Source organism: Capra hircus, chromosome 9 (assembly GCF_001704415.2).
Source record: "Capra hircus breed San Clemente chromosome 9, ASM170441v1, whole genome shotgun sequence".
Taxonomy (NCBI): domain Eukaryota; kingdom Metazoa; phylum Chordata; class Mammalia; order Artiodactyla; family Bovidae; genus Capra; species Capra hircus.
In genome coordinates, this window is record NC_030816.1 from 26,569,993 (window position 1) to 26,583,605 (window position 13,613).

The window sequence follows — 13,613 nt, forward strand, 5'->3', positions numbered from 1 at the left end:
GATCACCGACCAGATCGAGGCTCTGAGGAAGCAGAGCCAGGCATCTCCCCTGCCCACAGCCCAGCCCCTACAAACCATGCTAAGGGATGCCCAAAGGTTGTTTAAACCTCCACACCTGGGTACAGTAGACACCTGGATTGGGAATGAGCTAGAGGTTGACCTACCAAACGTGCCAGTGTGCTTCCAGCCTGGGGCAGGGTTGGCTCCCACCACTCCCCATGACACTGAAAGACGTAGGCACCTGACCCCAACCCTCCCTGAAACAGTACCCAGGCCACAGCAGGAGGTGCAGGGTGACAGCAGAACACAGGCCCCCTCCTCCCCAACTTGACCCCGTCACCAGCCCCAGGGGAAGGGTGGACATGGCTGGTGGCTGGGAAGGGGAAGCAAGGCAGGGCCTGGGGAGGCGGAGAGGTGGAACACCGCTCATGAGCCAAGGCCCCAGACCCCCAGCACAGGTCCAGTGTCCCACTGGGCCTCATTTACAAAACAAGATCAAATACAAAATTATCAAGAATTCGACATGCTGCCAGCAAAGCATTAAATGAAGCATGGAGCCCTTCTGAGCACAGAGCCCTGTGTGACTGCACAGGTCACACGCCCAGGAAGCCAGCTCTGCCTGATTCTCTGCTGTAACATGAAGAAAAAACTCTAAAGGCCATTAGTCTGTAGCTTTCTATGAAGTTCCTTTAAACTATGCTTTAAATGGAAATGGAAGAACAACATAGAATTTCTCTAAAAACTATGTTCTTCTAAACACAATGCAATGTTGATAATGCTGCCAAAGAACTAAACGAATAAAGGCCTGGAGGGTAACTAGGCTGCTTCAAGTCCTCCAACCAAGTAAGGGGAGCATGTGTGTAATTCTATCTTCTTGTCGCTGTTCAGTCCTCAGTCGTGTCTGACTCTGTAACCCATGGTATGCAGCACTCCAGGCTTCCCTGTCCTTCCCTATCCCCCCGAGTGTGCTCAGATTCACGTCCACTGAGTCAGTGACGCCATCCAACCATCTTACTCTCTGCTGCCCCCTTCTCCTTTGGCCTTCAGTGTCTTTTGCAATGAGTCGGCTCTGGCCCAAAGTACTGGAGCTTCAGCTTCAGCATCAGTCCTTCCAGAGAATATTCAGGGTTGGTTTCCTTTAGGATTGACTGGCTTGATCTCCTTGCTGTCCAAGGGACTCTCAAGAGTCTTCTCTGGCACCACAATTCGAAAGCATTAATTCTTCGGCACTCAGCCTTCTTTATGGTCCAACTCTCACATCTGTACATGACTACTGGAAAAACTATAGCCTTGGTTATACGGAACTTTGTCGGCAAAGCGATGTCTCAGCTTTTTAATACGCTGTCTAGGTTTGTCATGACTTTCCTTCCAAGGAACAAGTGTCTTTTAATTTCATGGCTGCAGTCACTGTCTCGATCCAATGAATGCTGGCGATTTGATCTCTGTCATTGTATCTTACAGGTCATTATTTGACACATGAGTCATTTAAACTGGAGGTTTAAGAAGACAGTTGTAATGCATACACAAAATCACTTGGCAATAAACATTCCAAATATATTTTGCATAAATAAATGAACAGAAATATTTGACTAAACACTTAATATTTTTTTCCATTAGGGAAATAAAATTCCTACTTGCTTCATATCCACACACACACTCACACACACATAATTTAAAAATTATTCCCCATAAAATAAGCTTTATTTCAGAGAGGGTCAGATTATATCAGAAGTTCTGAAGAGTAAAAATAATCCTGACACCTAAAGATAAACTTTTATCAAATCTTTTTTTTTTTTTTGGCCACATTACACAACAGGTTAGATCTGACCAGGGATCTAACCCATGCCCCCTGCATTGGAAGCATGGAGTCTTAACCACTGGACTGCCAAGGAAGCCCCATCAAATCAAATTTTTACTTAAAAAAAAAATTAATCATTCTGCAGGGATTGCAGCAACTCTAGTATCCTGTTCAAATAAATACTAATAATCATCACTATGACATGATGGCCATCCTCTTTTCAAAAGGATGTCAAGTAACCTACAGTCCCTGTTGGTACATAGCATAAGTTAAATTCACCACAACCAGTGCTTAAAATGGTCCATGGGTGAGTACTGGCCCATCAACTATTTATTAGAAACTCATAACAAGACAACTAAGGAAACAAGTATTTATAATTTTTATACCAGCTTGAATGGGGAATTTTATGTCTGATAGATTTATAATATAAAATACAAATCCAACATTGTTTGTCTGCTTTTCCTTTTTTTAGTAATTTTGGACTGGAGATACACACACAGCAATAGATTCCTGTTGGCATTTTACTCCACTTCCCTTTAAGGTGTGAAATTTATACTGTGTCGAAATGCAACTATAGAAAAACATATGGAAAATGCAAAGACTGCCAGAGTTATCTGGCCCTAAGTAAGTCCACAGCCTAAGTTAAATCTACAACATGTTGGAAAACTGACATTTATCAACTCTAACCTCTGGTGTAGGGGTCCATTTTTGTGTACTTATGTTTATTTTAAAACAATGTTAATGACCATTTTTCATGCTAGTGTTATGCCAATGATTATAAGTAGAGCCAGAGGAAAACGTCTTGATTATTTTTCCAAGAAAGTGAGAAAGTATTACACAGAGGAAAAGGAGAAATGGAAAAAAATGCTTCATGAAACCCAAACTAGAGCCATTGGAAGAATAATGTCGCATGTTTCTCTGAATATCAGTGTGATTCTGCAATATGAAGACATGTACTAATCACCTCTTACAGAAACAAATGCAAACAATACCATTATGACCACATTTTTAATACTTCTAAATATTTTGTTAGTTTTTATGATGGATGTTCCCATTAATACTACTTAATGGTTTAAACCAACTACATAGTTAAAAACTGCCCCAATCAGCTTTAAAAGAAATTCCTTCATTACGGAAACTATGAATGTGGATGCATAAAATATTTGGAGGAAGACATGCAAAATGATAAAAATAGAGACCAGAGTCCGACCAGGACCAAGTTTCCAAACTAATAAGGTTACAGCGTTCTTTTGCAGTGTTTTTTAGTTTCCAAAATTCCAAGTCCTAGATAAGGCCTGGATATGATTAAGTTTCACACAACATTACATATATTCACCGTAACTGTTTTTTGTTTTTTTTTTTCCTGAGAGCCAGAGTTATTAGTAACAACCCATGGCACAGTGTGGTTGATGGAAATTATTTAAATACAAAATAAATATATCTTACTTTATTTAGCTTACTCAATTACACTAAGAGGTGAAGCTCTGCCTCTCTTTTTCTTATATTAGGGTATCTACCGATAGCCTAAGGACATTTGTGTATTTGATTATAAAATCCTACACAAAATATTCAAAATTTGTCCTGCCAGTACACCATGTTTCAAAATGTCCCAAATGCAAACAAACAGTAACAACAATTCCAAAAACACCATAAAGACAAAAAGCAAATGACAAACTGGGAAAAATAGTTTGCAACTCATATAACTGACAAATGGCTGAACTTTCCAATAAAGTAGAAATTCCTAAAAAACTGGCTTCCCTGGTGGCTCAGGTGGTAAAGAATCTGCCTGCAACGCAGATTCTTCCAGAGTTTGATCCCTGGGTTGGAAGATCCCCTGGAGAAGGAAATGGCAACCGACTCCAGTATTCTTGCCTGGAGAATCCCATGGACAGAGGAGCCTGGCAGGCCACAGTCCATGGGGTCGCAAAGAAATGGACACAACTAAACGATTAACACTTTCACTTCCTAAAAAAAATAAAAAAACAAAAACAAAAAAGCCAACATCCCAGTAGAAAAATAGACAAAGGATATAATAGGCAGCTCACAAAATGGAAATATAAATAAGTGACTGACTCCGTATACAGGAGAAGATCCTCAACCTTACCAATAATTATTATTAAAATTACCCACATAAGATACCATAATGATTACCTACCATTGTCCATGATATAATTTTACTGAGAATAAGGAAAACATGTCATAATGAAATACCATTATTTCACTAACTTACTGTTAACTAACAGTGCTAGTGCAGCTAAGGGTAAATTGCACATGCATTCTCATGCACTACTTTGGGGAATGTAAAGTGGCACCACCTCTATGAAGACAATATGGTAATTTTTATTAAAAGTAAAAATACATGCCAGAAGGCCTATTATTGGGTCAATGATGAAAATCAATTTGGAAATTAGAGAAATGTATCCATGTTCAATTTATTGAAGTTGGTAACTTATGGTTATATAAGAGGATATCCTTATTTTGAGAAAATACACATTAAAGTATTTAAAGGAAAGGGGCAATAATATATTCAACTTATACTTAAACAGTTCAGAAAAATGTACTTATATCTATATGCACATGCATGCAAACACAGAGCGAGAGAGAGGAGAGCAAATGATAAAGCAAATGGAATAAAATGTCAGGAGATGATAAAGGATTTACAACTGTTCTTTATATTATTCTTATTCTTACAACTTTATTGCTAAATGTAAAATTTTTAACTGTGTGAAAAAATGAAAAACCCTTTGACCCAGAACTTTCCCTTTTAGGATGTATCTACCAGTTTACCAACATGTGTCAATAATTTACATATACAAAAATATTTATCATAACATTGTTTGGAAAAGAGAAAGACTGGAAAGCACCTATGGTCCAGCAGAGGGGCCCGGTTAATTACGGGACCTCCATACAGTGGACTGCTGCTGAGATGAACTGCGTAACAGAGTGGCAACTAGCCAGGTGTGGCTACTGAACGCTGGGAAATTAAACTTACACCTGATACGCACTTCACTTACTGGAAAATCTTTAGGTATGTCTGAAAATTTTTATTTATGTGAGTCTACTTTGTCCAACTGTACATTTTAAGAACTCTAAATACAAGATCAGCATCAAGCATTCAAATTGAAATGTTCAACACACGAATTTCAAAGACTTCATATAGGAAAGAAAAAGAATGCAAAACGGTAATCTTTTAACACTGATTACGTAATTGAAATAAAGTATTAGGACCTCTTCAGGCAGTCGAGCGGCTGAGACTCCACACTCCCAATGCAAGGATGTAGGTTCAATCCCTGGTTGGGGAGCTGAGATGCCGCATGCCACACAGTGTGGCTTGAAAAAAAAAAAAGGCATTAAAATTAGTTTCACCTGTTTGTCTACTGTGTAAAATACAGCCAGCAGAAGTTCTTGATTTACATACATGGCTGTGTTCTATTTCTATTGGCAGTGCTGCTACAGAGCAGCCATCAACAAACTATTGCCTGAAGGCCAAATCTGCCCACTGTTCTTGTACAGTCCACAAGCTATGGGCTTTTACAGTTTTAAATACCTAAAAAAAAAAATCAAAAGAGTTGTTGTTTATTATTCAATCAAGTATGTCATAACAAATGAAATTATATAAAACTGAAAGGGCACTGGCCAATAAAGTTTTACTGAAACACAGCAATACCCATCACTTACATGCTGTGTATGGCTGCTTGTGCACAACAGCAGAGCTGAGTAGTTGTGAAAAACTCATTTGCTGACTCTTGCTACAAATAATGAAATAGAGTGAAGCATCTCTATGTGGTCAAAAGCAACACTTTTACCCTGTTTACTTCCAATTAGAATCTAAAGGGACCTGTTTGCGGGTCCGTAGTATGAAGTTCAATCCTCTTATCAGAACTCCTGGGCCCAGATAAGGTCTACGCAGATGTGGCCCTTGGTTACCAAGGACAGACAGCCCACTCATGCCCCTTAATCTTGGCTTCACTGAACCACACTTGCCCTCAGAGTCACAGCAATGTCCCGCCCCCATCTTTGTCAGCAGGACACCCTCCAGTTACTGTGCTTGCCTTCGGTCCCACTCCTGTTTTGATGATTTTTATTCCCTGGTTTCATCTTCCTGGGGCCCTGTAGTATCTTCTGGATGGGCACGAGGACATTGCCTTAGTCAGATCTGAACCAGCTTCTCTAACTGTGTGGGGCAGGGGAGGAACATAAAATTAGGTGCGGATACCTATTCTCAGGGGCTTCCCAGGTGGCACTAGGGGCAAAGAACCCATTTGCAGGAGAGGTTAGAGATGTAGGTTCGATCCCTGGGTCAGGAAGATCCCCCTGAAGAAGGGCAGGGCAACCCACTCCAGTATTCTTGCCTGGAGAATCCCAGGGACAGAGGAGCCTAGCAGGCTATAGTCCATAGCGTCACAAAGAGTCAGACGCGATACACACACACTCCTATTCTCAACTGCTTTGAGCGCTTCACAGCTTTCTTCCTAGTTGTCCATAGTCAGCAACCACCACCTGAGATAAATCACTCGTAGGTGCCAGATAGGACTAAGTGAATGAATAAAAAGAGGTGTAAAGCTACTGGAACTTTTATGAAATTCACATTCCAGGTTGTATTTTGCCTTTTACTATTAGTATCAGTTCTTTCTATTATAATTACATTTCCTAAAAAGAGAACAGACTGTTAGCAAGAAGCTGTACAATGTCAATGGTCTGAATAATAAAGTTCATCTGTAAATGTTTCACCCTGAGGCAACAAGATGCATTTATTATTTACATTTCTTCAACAACGTTGCATTTTTTTCATGTTATTGTATTTTTTCTTTGGTAAATTGTTGGCTGATGTCTTTTTGCTGATGTCTGCTGATATCTGTTTTGAGGTGCTAGCCTTTGTAAAAACTAACTTAAGATGAGAACGACATCCTACCCAATGTTCTGTCCATCCTGAAAGAGTGGCCCCTAAAATGTCAATCATTTGGCTCTGCTCTCTCTCCCTTTTCCTCCTTCTCTCCTTGGGGAACAGCATAAAAGACATTAGATTTGGAGCCCTAAGACGTAGGTTCATCGCTAAGTCCTTGGGTCTTATCTACTGACATATAAAGTAAAGGAACTGGATTAACTGGTCAGTAGGCCTTAGATGTCTAAAATTCTTTCAGAATTTTACCATCAGCCTCAATCTACCTATGATGACAAGATGACTTAATTGTGAGTTAATTACAGGACTTTTTTTGGTAGCCATAAATCAATCAGCAGTGATGTAAAAACCAAAAGCAGGAAGTATAGAGAAAAAAGAAACGGTCTTTCATGCCCTCAGAAGTTTCAGTGTCTGTGTGTACGATAAAATTAGTTAAGATTCTACCATCTCAGGGTCAGACTTTGGTTCTGTTCAGGATGTTAATGGCATTATTGCAAACAAATAGCTTCAAAGCAAATAACCAAATATTGACCAACCAGAACACAGTCCACAATTTTGGTTTATTTGGTAGTGCAGAAGAATAAGTTAATAACATTAGCTCTGATCCTCCCACTTCTTGTACCAATCCTCAATAATCTGATTTCCACACAATTGCCCTCAGCCAACTTAATTCTAAAAGACAAAATTTAAATAATCGATTTGTGCCTTGCTAAAGCACTTTTGGTTTAGGTTTTAGTTTTATCATCTAAAGGGCCTCTACTCTGCATTTTTCTAATATCCCCTATCCTAACATCTGCCATTTTCTTAGAAATTCAAATTTTTCTTTAAAAGATCTGGCTCCCCAACCAAAACCAAAATTTTAAAAACAAATACTGAGGGGAGAAATCCACTCAAAATTCTACTATTCTATTTTTTTTGGGGGGGGTGGCGGCGGGCATCCTGCGTGGCATGCCAGATCCTAGTTCCCTGACCAGGGAACGAACACGCACCTCCTCCCAACAGTGGAAGCAGTCTTAACCACTGGCCCACGAGGGAAGTCCCTACCATTCTAATACAACTACTGCTTGTTTTTCCCGTATTTCCTACATCTTCATTCATATTCATGCAGCTTTTTAGAGTCACATCATGTGATACATCCTGTTCTTCTCACAAAAAATTTTCCATGTTGCTACACAGACATCACTATTGTTATCAGTTAGCCGCAACATAACACATAAAGTAGATCAACATCACTTATTTAACCACTTCTATATTTGAGGGCATTGGATTCCAAAGTTCCACTTTTTTACAGTAATGGTATGATGAAGATTTTTATGCATAATGCTTTTTTCTTTCTTAGGAGTCATTAGGCAAGATCCAAAGCAATGAGATTCTGGGTCAAGCGATGTGACTATATTTGGCATTTTTTAGTAGACCCTGACAAATTGTTTTTTCAGTCAAACAGTAAGAATTATTAAACATATAAGTCTGATGCTAAAAATAATATGAGGACTTCCCTGGTGGTCCAACGGTTAAGACTCCACGCTTCCACAGCAAGGGGGGACAGGTTTTGATCCCCGGTTGGGAAAACTAAGATCTCGCACTGCAGTGTGGTACAGCCAAAATAAATAAATAAAACAAAAATGTTACAGGATATGAAAAATACTACCTTTTCATGGGTGTGGGAAGCAATGACCACTAAAGGCACACCACACTCCTTCAGCTCTTGATTCCTCAATGCCTAGGGCATAATAAACAAACATCCTACTACATCTGCTGGTAGAAGGGCAACACACTCCTTTTAGGATAAAAGGATAAAATGACCTCCCTTGTGGCTCAGCAGTAAAGAATCCACCTATCAATGCAGAAGAAATAGATTCGATCCCTGTGTTGGGAAGATCCCCTGGAGAGGGAAATGGCAACCCACTTCAGTATCCTTGCCTGGAAAATTCCATAGACAGAGAAGTGTGGTGGGGTACAGCCCATGAGGTCGCAAAGAGTCAGACACAACTGAGCAACTGAACAACAATGATAAAAAAAGCTTCATGATCTTATTTTGAAAGTACCTCTTCATACGATTTAAATGTGGTAGTACTTATTTTTGTTCAACTTGTATAATAATTTTTTCTTAACACCGGACTCTTCACTAGACACCATGACTAAGAAAGAATAAAGGAAAATGTTTTCAAACCAGAAAAATGTTTTCAAAGAAACAAATAATGGGAACACTTTCTTACTACTTATGAACACTAAGAAACAACGCCAGCCAATTCTATTCATCCTATAACATCTTAATCATTTACAACTATCTCCTTTTTATCATTACTAAGACAACACATGATACACCTTTTTAATTCATATACAAAAATGGAGATGTAGAAAACCCTTGGCTTTCCAACAACAGCAAAAAAAGAAAAAATCCACTGCTGTGATACAACAGAAAGAACACAGAATCAAATACAGTCATCCCTTAGGATCTTCACAGGACTGATTCCAGGATGCCTCCTGGATACCAAACTCCAGGGATGCTTAAGTCCCTTGTAGAAAATGGTGTAGTATTCACATATAACCTATGCTCACCCTCCCATATACTTTAAATCATCTTTAGATTACTTATGCCTAATATAGTAATAGTTTCAGTTCAGTTGCTCAGTCGTGTCCTACTCTTTGCGACCCCATGGACTGCAACACACCAGGCCTCCCTGTCCATCACTAACTCTGGGAGTTTACTCAAACTCACGTCCATTGAGTCGGTGATGCCATCCAACCATCTCATCCTCCATTGTCCCCTTCTCCTCTCGCCTTCAATCTTTCCGAGCATCAGGGTCTTTTCAAATGAGTCAGCTCTTTGCATCAGGTGGCCAAAGCATTGGAGCTTCAGCTTCAACATCCGTCCCTTCAATTAAGGACTGATCTCCTTTAGGATGGACTGGTTGGATCTCCTTGCAGTCCAAGGGAGTCTCAAGAGTCTTCTCCAAAACACAGTTCGAAAGCATCAATTCTTCAGCGCTCAGCTTTCTTTATAGTCCAACTCTCACATCCATATATGACTACTGGAAAAATCATAGCCTTGACTAGACAGACCTTTGTTGGCAAAGTAAAGTAATGTCTCTGCTTTTTAATATGCTGTCTAGGTTGGTTATAACTTTTCTTCCAAGGAGTAAGCGTCCTTTTATTTCATGGCTGCAGTCACCATCTGCAGTGATTTTGGAGCCCAAAAAATAGAGTCTACCATTGTTTCCACTGTTTCTCCATCTATTTGCATGAAGTGATGGGACTAGATGCCATGATCTTTGTTTTCTGAATGTTGAGCTTTAAGCCAACTTTTTCACTCTCTTCTTTCACTTTCATCAAAAGGCTCTTTAGTTCTTCTTCACTTTCTGCCATAAGGGTGGTGTCATCTGCATATCTGAGGTTACTGATATTTCTCCTAGCAATGTTGATTCCAGCTTGTGTTTCTTCCAGCCCAGCGTTTCTCTTGATGTACTCTGCATAGAAGTTAAATAAGCAGGGTGACAATATACAGCCTTGATGTACTCCTTTTCCTATTTGGAACCAGTCTGTTGTTCCATGTCCAGTTCTAACTGTTCCTTCCTGACCTGCATACAGATTTCTCAAGAGGCAGGTCAGGTGGTCTGGTATCCCCATCTGTTTCAGAACGTTCCACAATTTATTGTGATCCACACAGTCAAAGGCTTCGGCATAGTCAATAAAGCAGAAATAGATGTTTTTCTGGAACTCTTGCTTTTTTGGTGATCCAGTGGATGTTGGCAATTTGATCTCTGGTTCTCCTGCCTTTTCTAAAGCCAGCTTGAACATCTGGAAGTTCACGGTTCACGTATTGTTGAAATCTGCCTTGGAGAATTTTGAGCATTACTTTACTAGCGTGTGAGATGAGTGCAGTTGTGTGGTAGTTTGAGCATTCTTTGGCATTGCCTTTCTTTGGGATTGGAATGAAAACTGACCTTTTCCGTCTGCGGCCACTGCTGAGTTTTCCAAATTTGCTGGCATATTGAGTGCAGCACTTTCACACCATCATCTTTCAGGATTTGAAACAGCTCAACTGGGATTCCATCACCTCTACCAGTTTTGTTCATAGTGATGCTTCCTAAGGCCCACTTGACTTCTCATTCCAGGATGTCTGGCTCTAGGTGAGTGATCACATCATCTTCATTATCTGGGTCGTGAAGATCTTTTTTGTACAGTTCTGTGCATTCTTGCCACCTCTTCTTAATATCTTCTGCTTCTGTTAGGTCCATACCATTTCTGTCCTTTATTGAGCCCAGCTTTGCATGAAATGTTCCCTTGGTATCTCTAATTTTCTTGAAGAGATCTCTAGTCTTTCCCATTCTATTATTTTCCTTTATTTCTTTGCACTGATCACTGAGGAAGGCTTTCTTATCTCTCCTTGCTATTCTTTGGAATTCTGTATTCAAATGGGCATATCTTCCCTTTTCTCCTTTGCTTTTTCTCTTCTTTTCACAGCTATTTGTAAGGCCTCCTCAAACAGCCATTTTGCTTTTTTGCATTTCTTTTTCTTGGGGATGGTCTTGCTCCCTGTCTCCTGTTCAACAATGTCACGAACCTCCATCCATAGTTCATCAGGCACTCTATCAGATCTAGTCCCTTAAATCTATTTCTCACTTCCACTGTATAATTGTTAGAGATTTGATTTAGGTCACACCTGAATGGTCTAGTGGTTTTCCCTACTCTCTTCAACTTAAGTCTGAATTTGGCAATAAGGAGTTCATGATCTGAGCCACAGTCAGCTCCCGGTCTTGTTTTTGCTGACTGTATAGAGCTTCTCCATCTTTGGCTGCAAAGAATATAATCAGTTGGATTTCAGTGTTGGCCATCTGGTGATGTCCATGTGTAGAGTCTTCTCTACACATGAGTCCATGTGTAGAGTTGTTGGAAGAGGGTGTTTGCTATGACCAGTGTGTTCTCTTGGCAGAACTCTATTAGCCTTTGCCCTGCTTCATTCTGTACTCCAAGGCCAAATCTGCCTGTTACTCCAAGTGTTTCTTAACTTCCTACTTTTGCATTCTAGTCTCCTATAATGAAAAGGACATCTTTTGGGGGTATTAATTCTAGAAGGTCTTGTAGGTCTTCAAAGAACCCTTCAACTTCAGCTTCTTCAGCGTTACTGGTTGGGGCATAGGCTTGTATTACCATGATATTGAATGGTTTGCCTTGGAAACTAACAGAGATCATTCTGTTGTTTTTGAGACTGCATCCAAGTACTCCATTTCAGACTCTTTTGTTGACTATGACAGCTACTCCATTTTTTTCTAAGGGACTCCTGCCCACAGTAGTAGATATAATGGTCATCTGAGTTACATTCACCCATTCCAGTCCATTTTAGTTCGCTGATTCCTAAAATATCGATGTTCACTCTTGCCATCTCCTGTTTGACCACTTCCAATTTGCCTTGATTCATGGACCTGACATTCCAGGTTCCTATGCAGTATTGCTCTTTACAGCATCGGACCTTGCTTCCATCACCAGTCACATCCACAGCTGGGTGTTGTTTTTGCTTTGGCTTCATCCCTTCATTCTTTCTGGAGTTATTTCTCCACTGATCTCCAGTAACATATTGGGCATCTACCTTCCTGGGGAGTTCATCTTTCAGTGTCCTATCTTTTTTGCCTTTTCATACTGTTCATGGGGTTCTCAAGGCAAGAATACTGAAGTGGTTTGCCATTCCCTTCTCCAGTGGACCACATTTTGTCAGAACTCTTCACCATGACCCGTCCTTATCATAAGCCTCTTATCCTTCTCCATTAGAGGGCAGACAGTCTGAAAACCACAATCACAGTAATAGTTTAATACATGTAAATAACTTTTTACATGATTAATATGTAAATAGTTGTAAATACTATGTAAGGAGTTTCAGGCATGTGGTAGATTCAAGTTTTGCTTTTTAGAAATTATGGAGTTTTTTCTCTGAGTATTTTCGATCCACAGTTGGTTGAACTGGAGAATGCAGAACTGTCAACATGGAGGGCCAACTTCACTATACTAGAAAGTAAAACAGGATCCATTATACATAGGCTTTTGCAACTTTTTATGTAGCTTCTAAATATACCCTTTCATTATGAAATATATACAGCATGCAGAAAACTATAGGAACTCACCAACCAGCTTTATCTAATCTTAATGTTTTGCAATATTTGCTTTAGATTTTTAAAAACAGAATTGAAGCCCCTTGTGTAGCCTTCTATTCCCCCCCCCCCCCGCCGCCTTCACAGAGATAAACTGCATGCTGAATTGGCTATATATTATTTCTGTGTGTTTTATATTTTTATTATAAGTATGTTTCAGTAAAATACATTTACCTTATTTAACTCCAAAATGAAAGCCTTTTCATACTGTAACATCTCTAAAATTGGAATGCGTCTTACAATCCATAACAAAGCATTACATCACAATTTAATCTGCAGATTTTCCTTTTTGTCCGTATACCTAAAACAGGGGTATGTCTCAGCATCAATAGGGTTTTAGACTCTATGAAATGTGGTAGTATTTTTTTTCATTTTAATGAAACATAAATGGTATCAAATGAAACAGTCTACAACTTCATATTTTCATCCAGTACTACAAAGACTTCCTAATGTTGTAACATATATGCAGCATCTTTAAATGTTCCTAATTCATTGTAACACACCACAAAATTAGGAGTCCTTTAGGTAAGAATGGTAGCTAGTGGAAATGGCAACCATTATCATTCAAATGTGTGTGCTTGGCTAAAAATCAGGGAGTGACAAGATGAAAACAAGAAAAAAAAAAAGGGAAGGGAAAAAGATAAACAGAAAGGGCTTGCTCGATGCGTAAGTAGTGGGGACAGCTGACAACTGCATAATCAAACATAATGACTCAGAAATAAAAATGATGACAGGAGGAACTATTCCCAGGAAACCGGTGCTGTTGCTACTT

The 13,613-nt window shown here is 39.5% G+C and overlaps 1 protein-coding gene across 1 annotated transcript in view; it reads right to left on the reverse strand.

Moving 5' to 3' along the window:
• The window catches only part of SLC16A10 (solute carrier family 16 member 10), a 117,477-nt gene that overhangs the window by 79,502 nt on the left and 24,362 nt on the right, over positions 1-13,613 (reverse strand). The gene's annotated exons all lie outside the window — the stretch shown is intronic.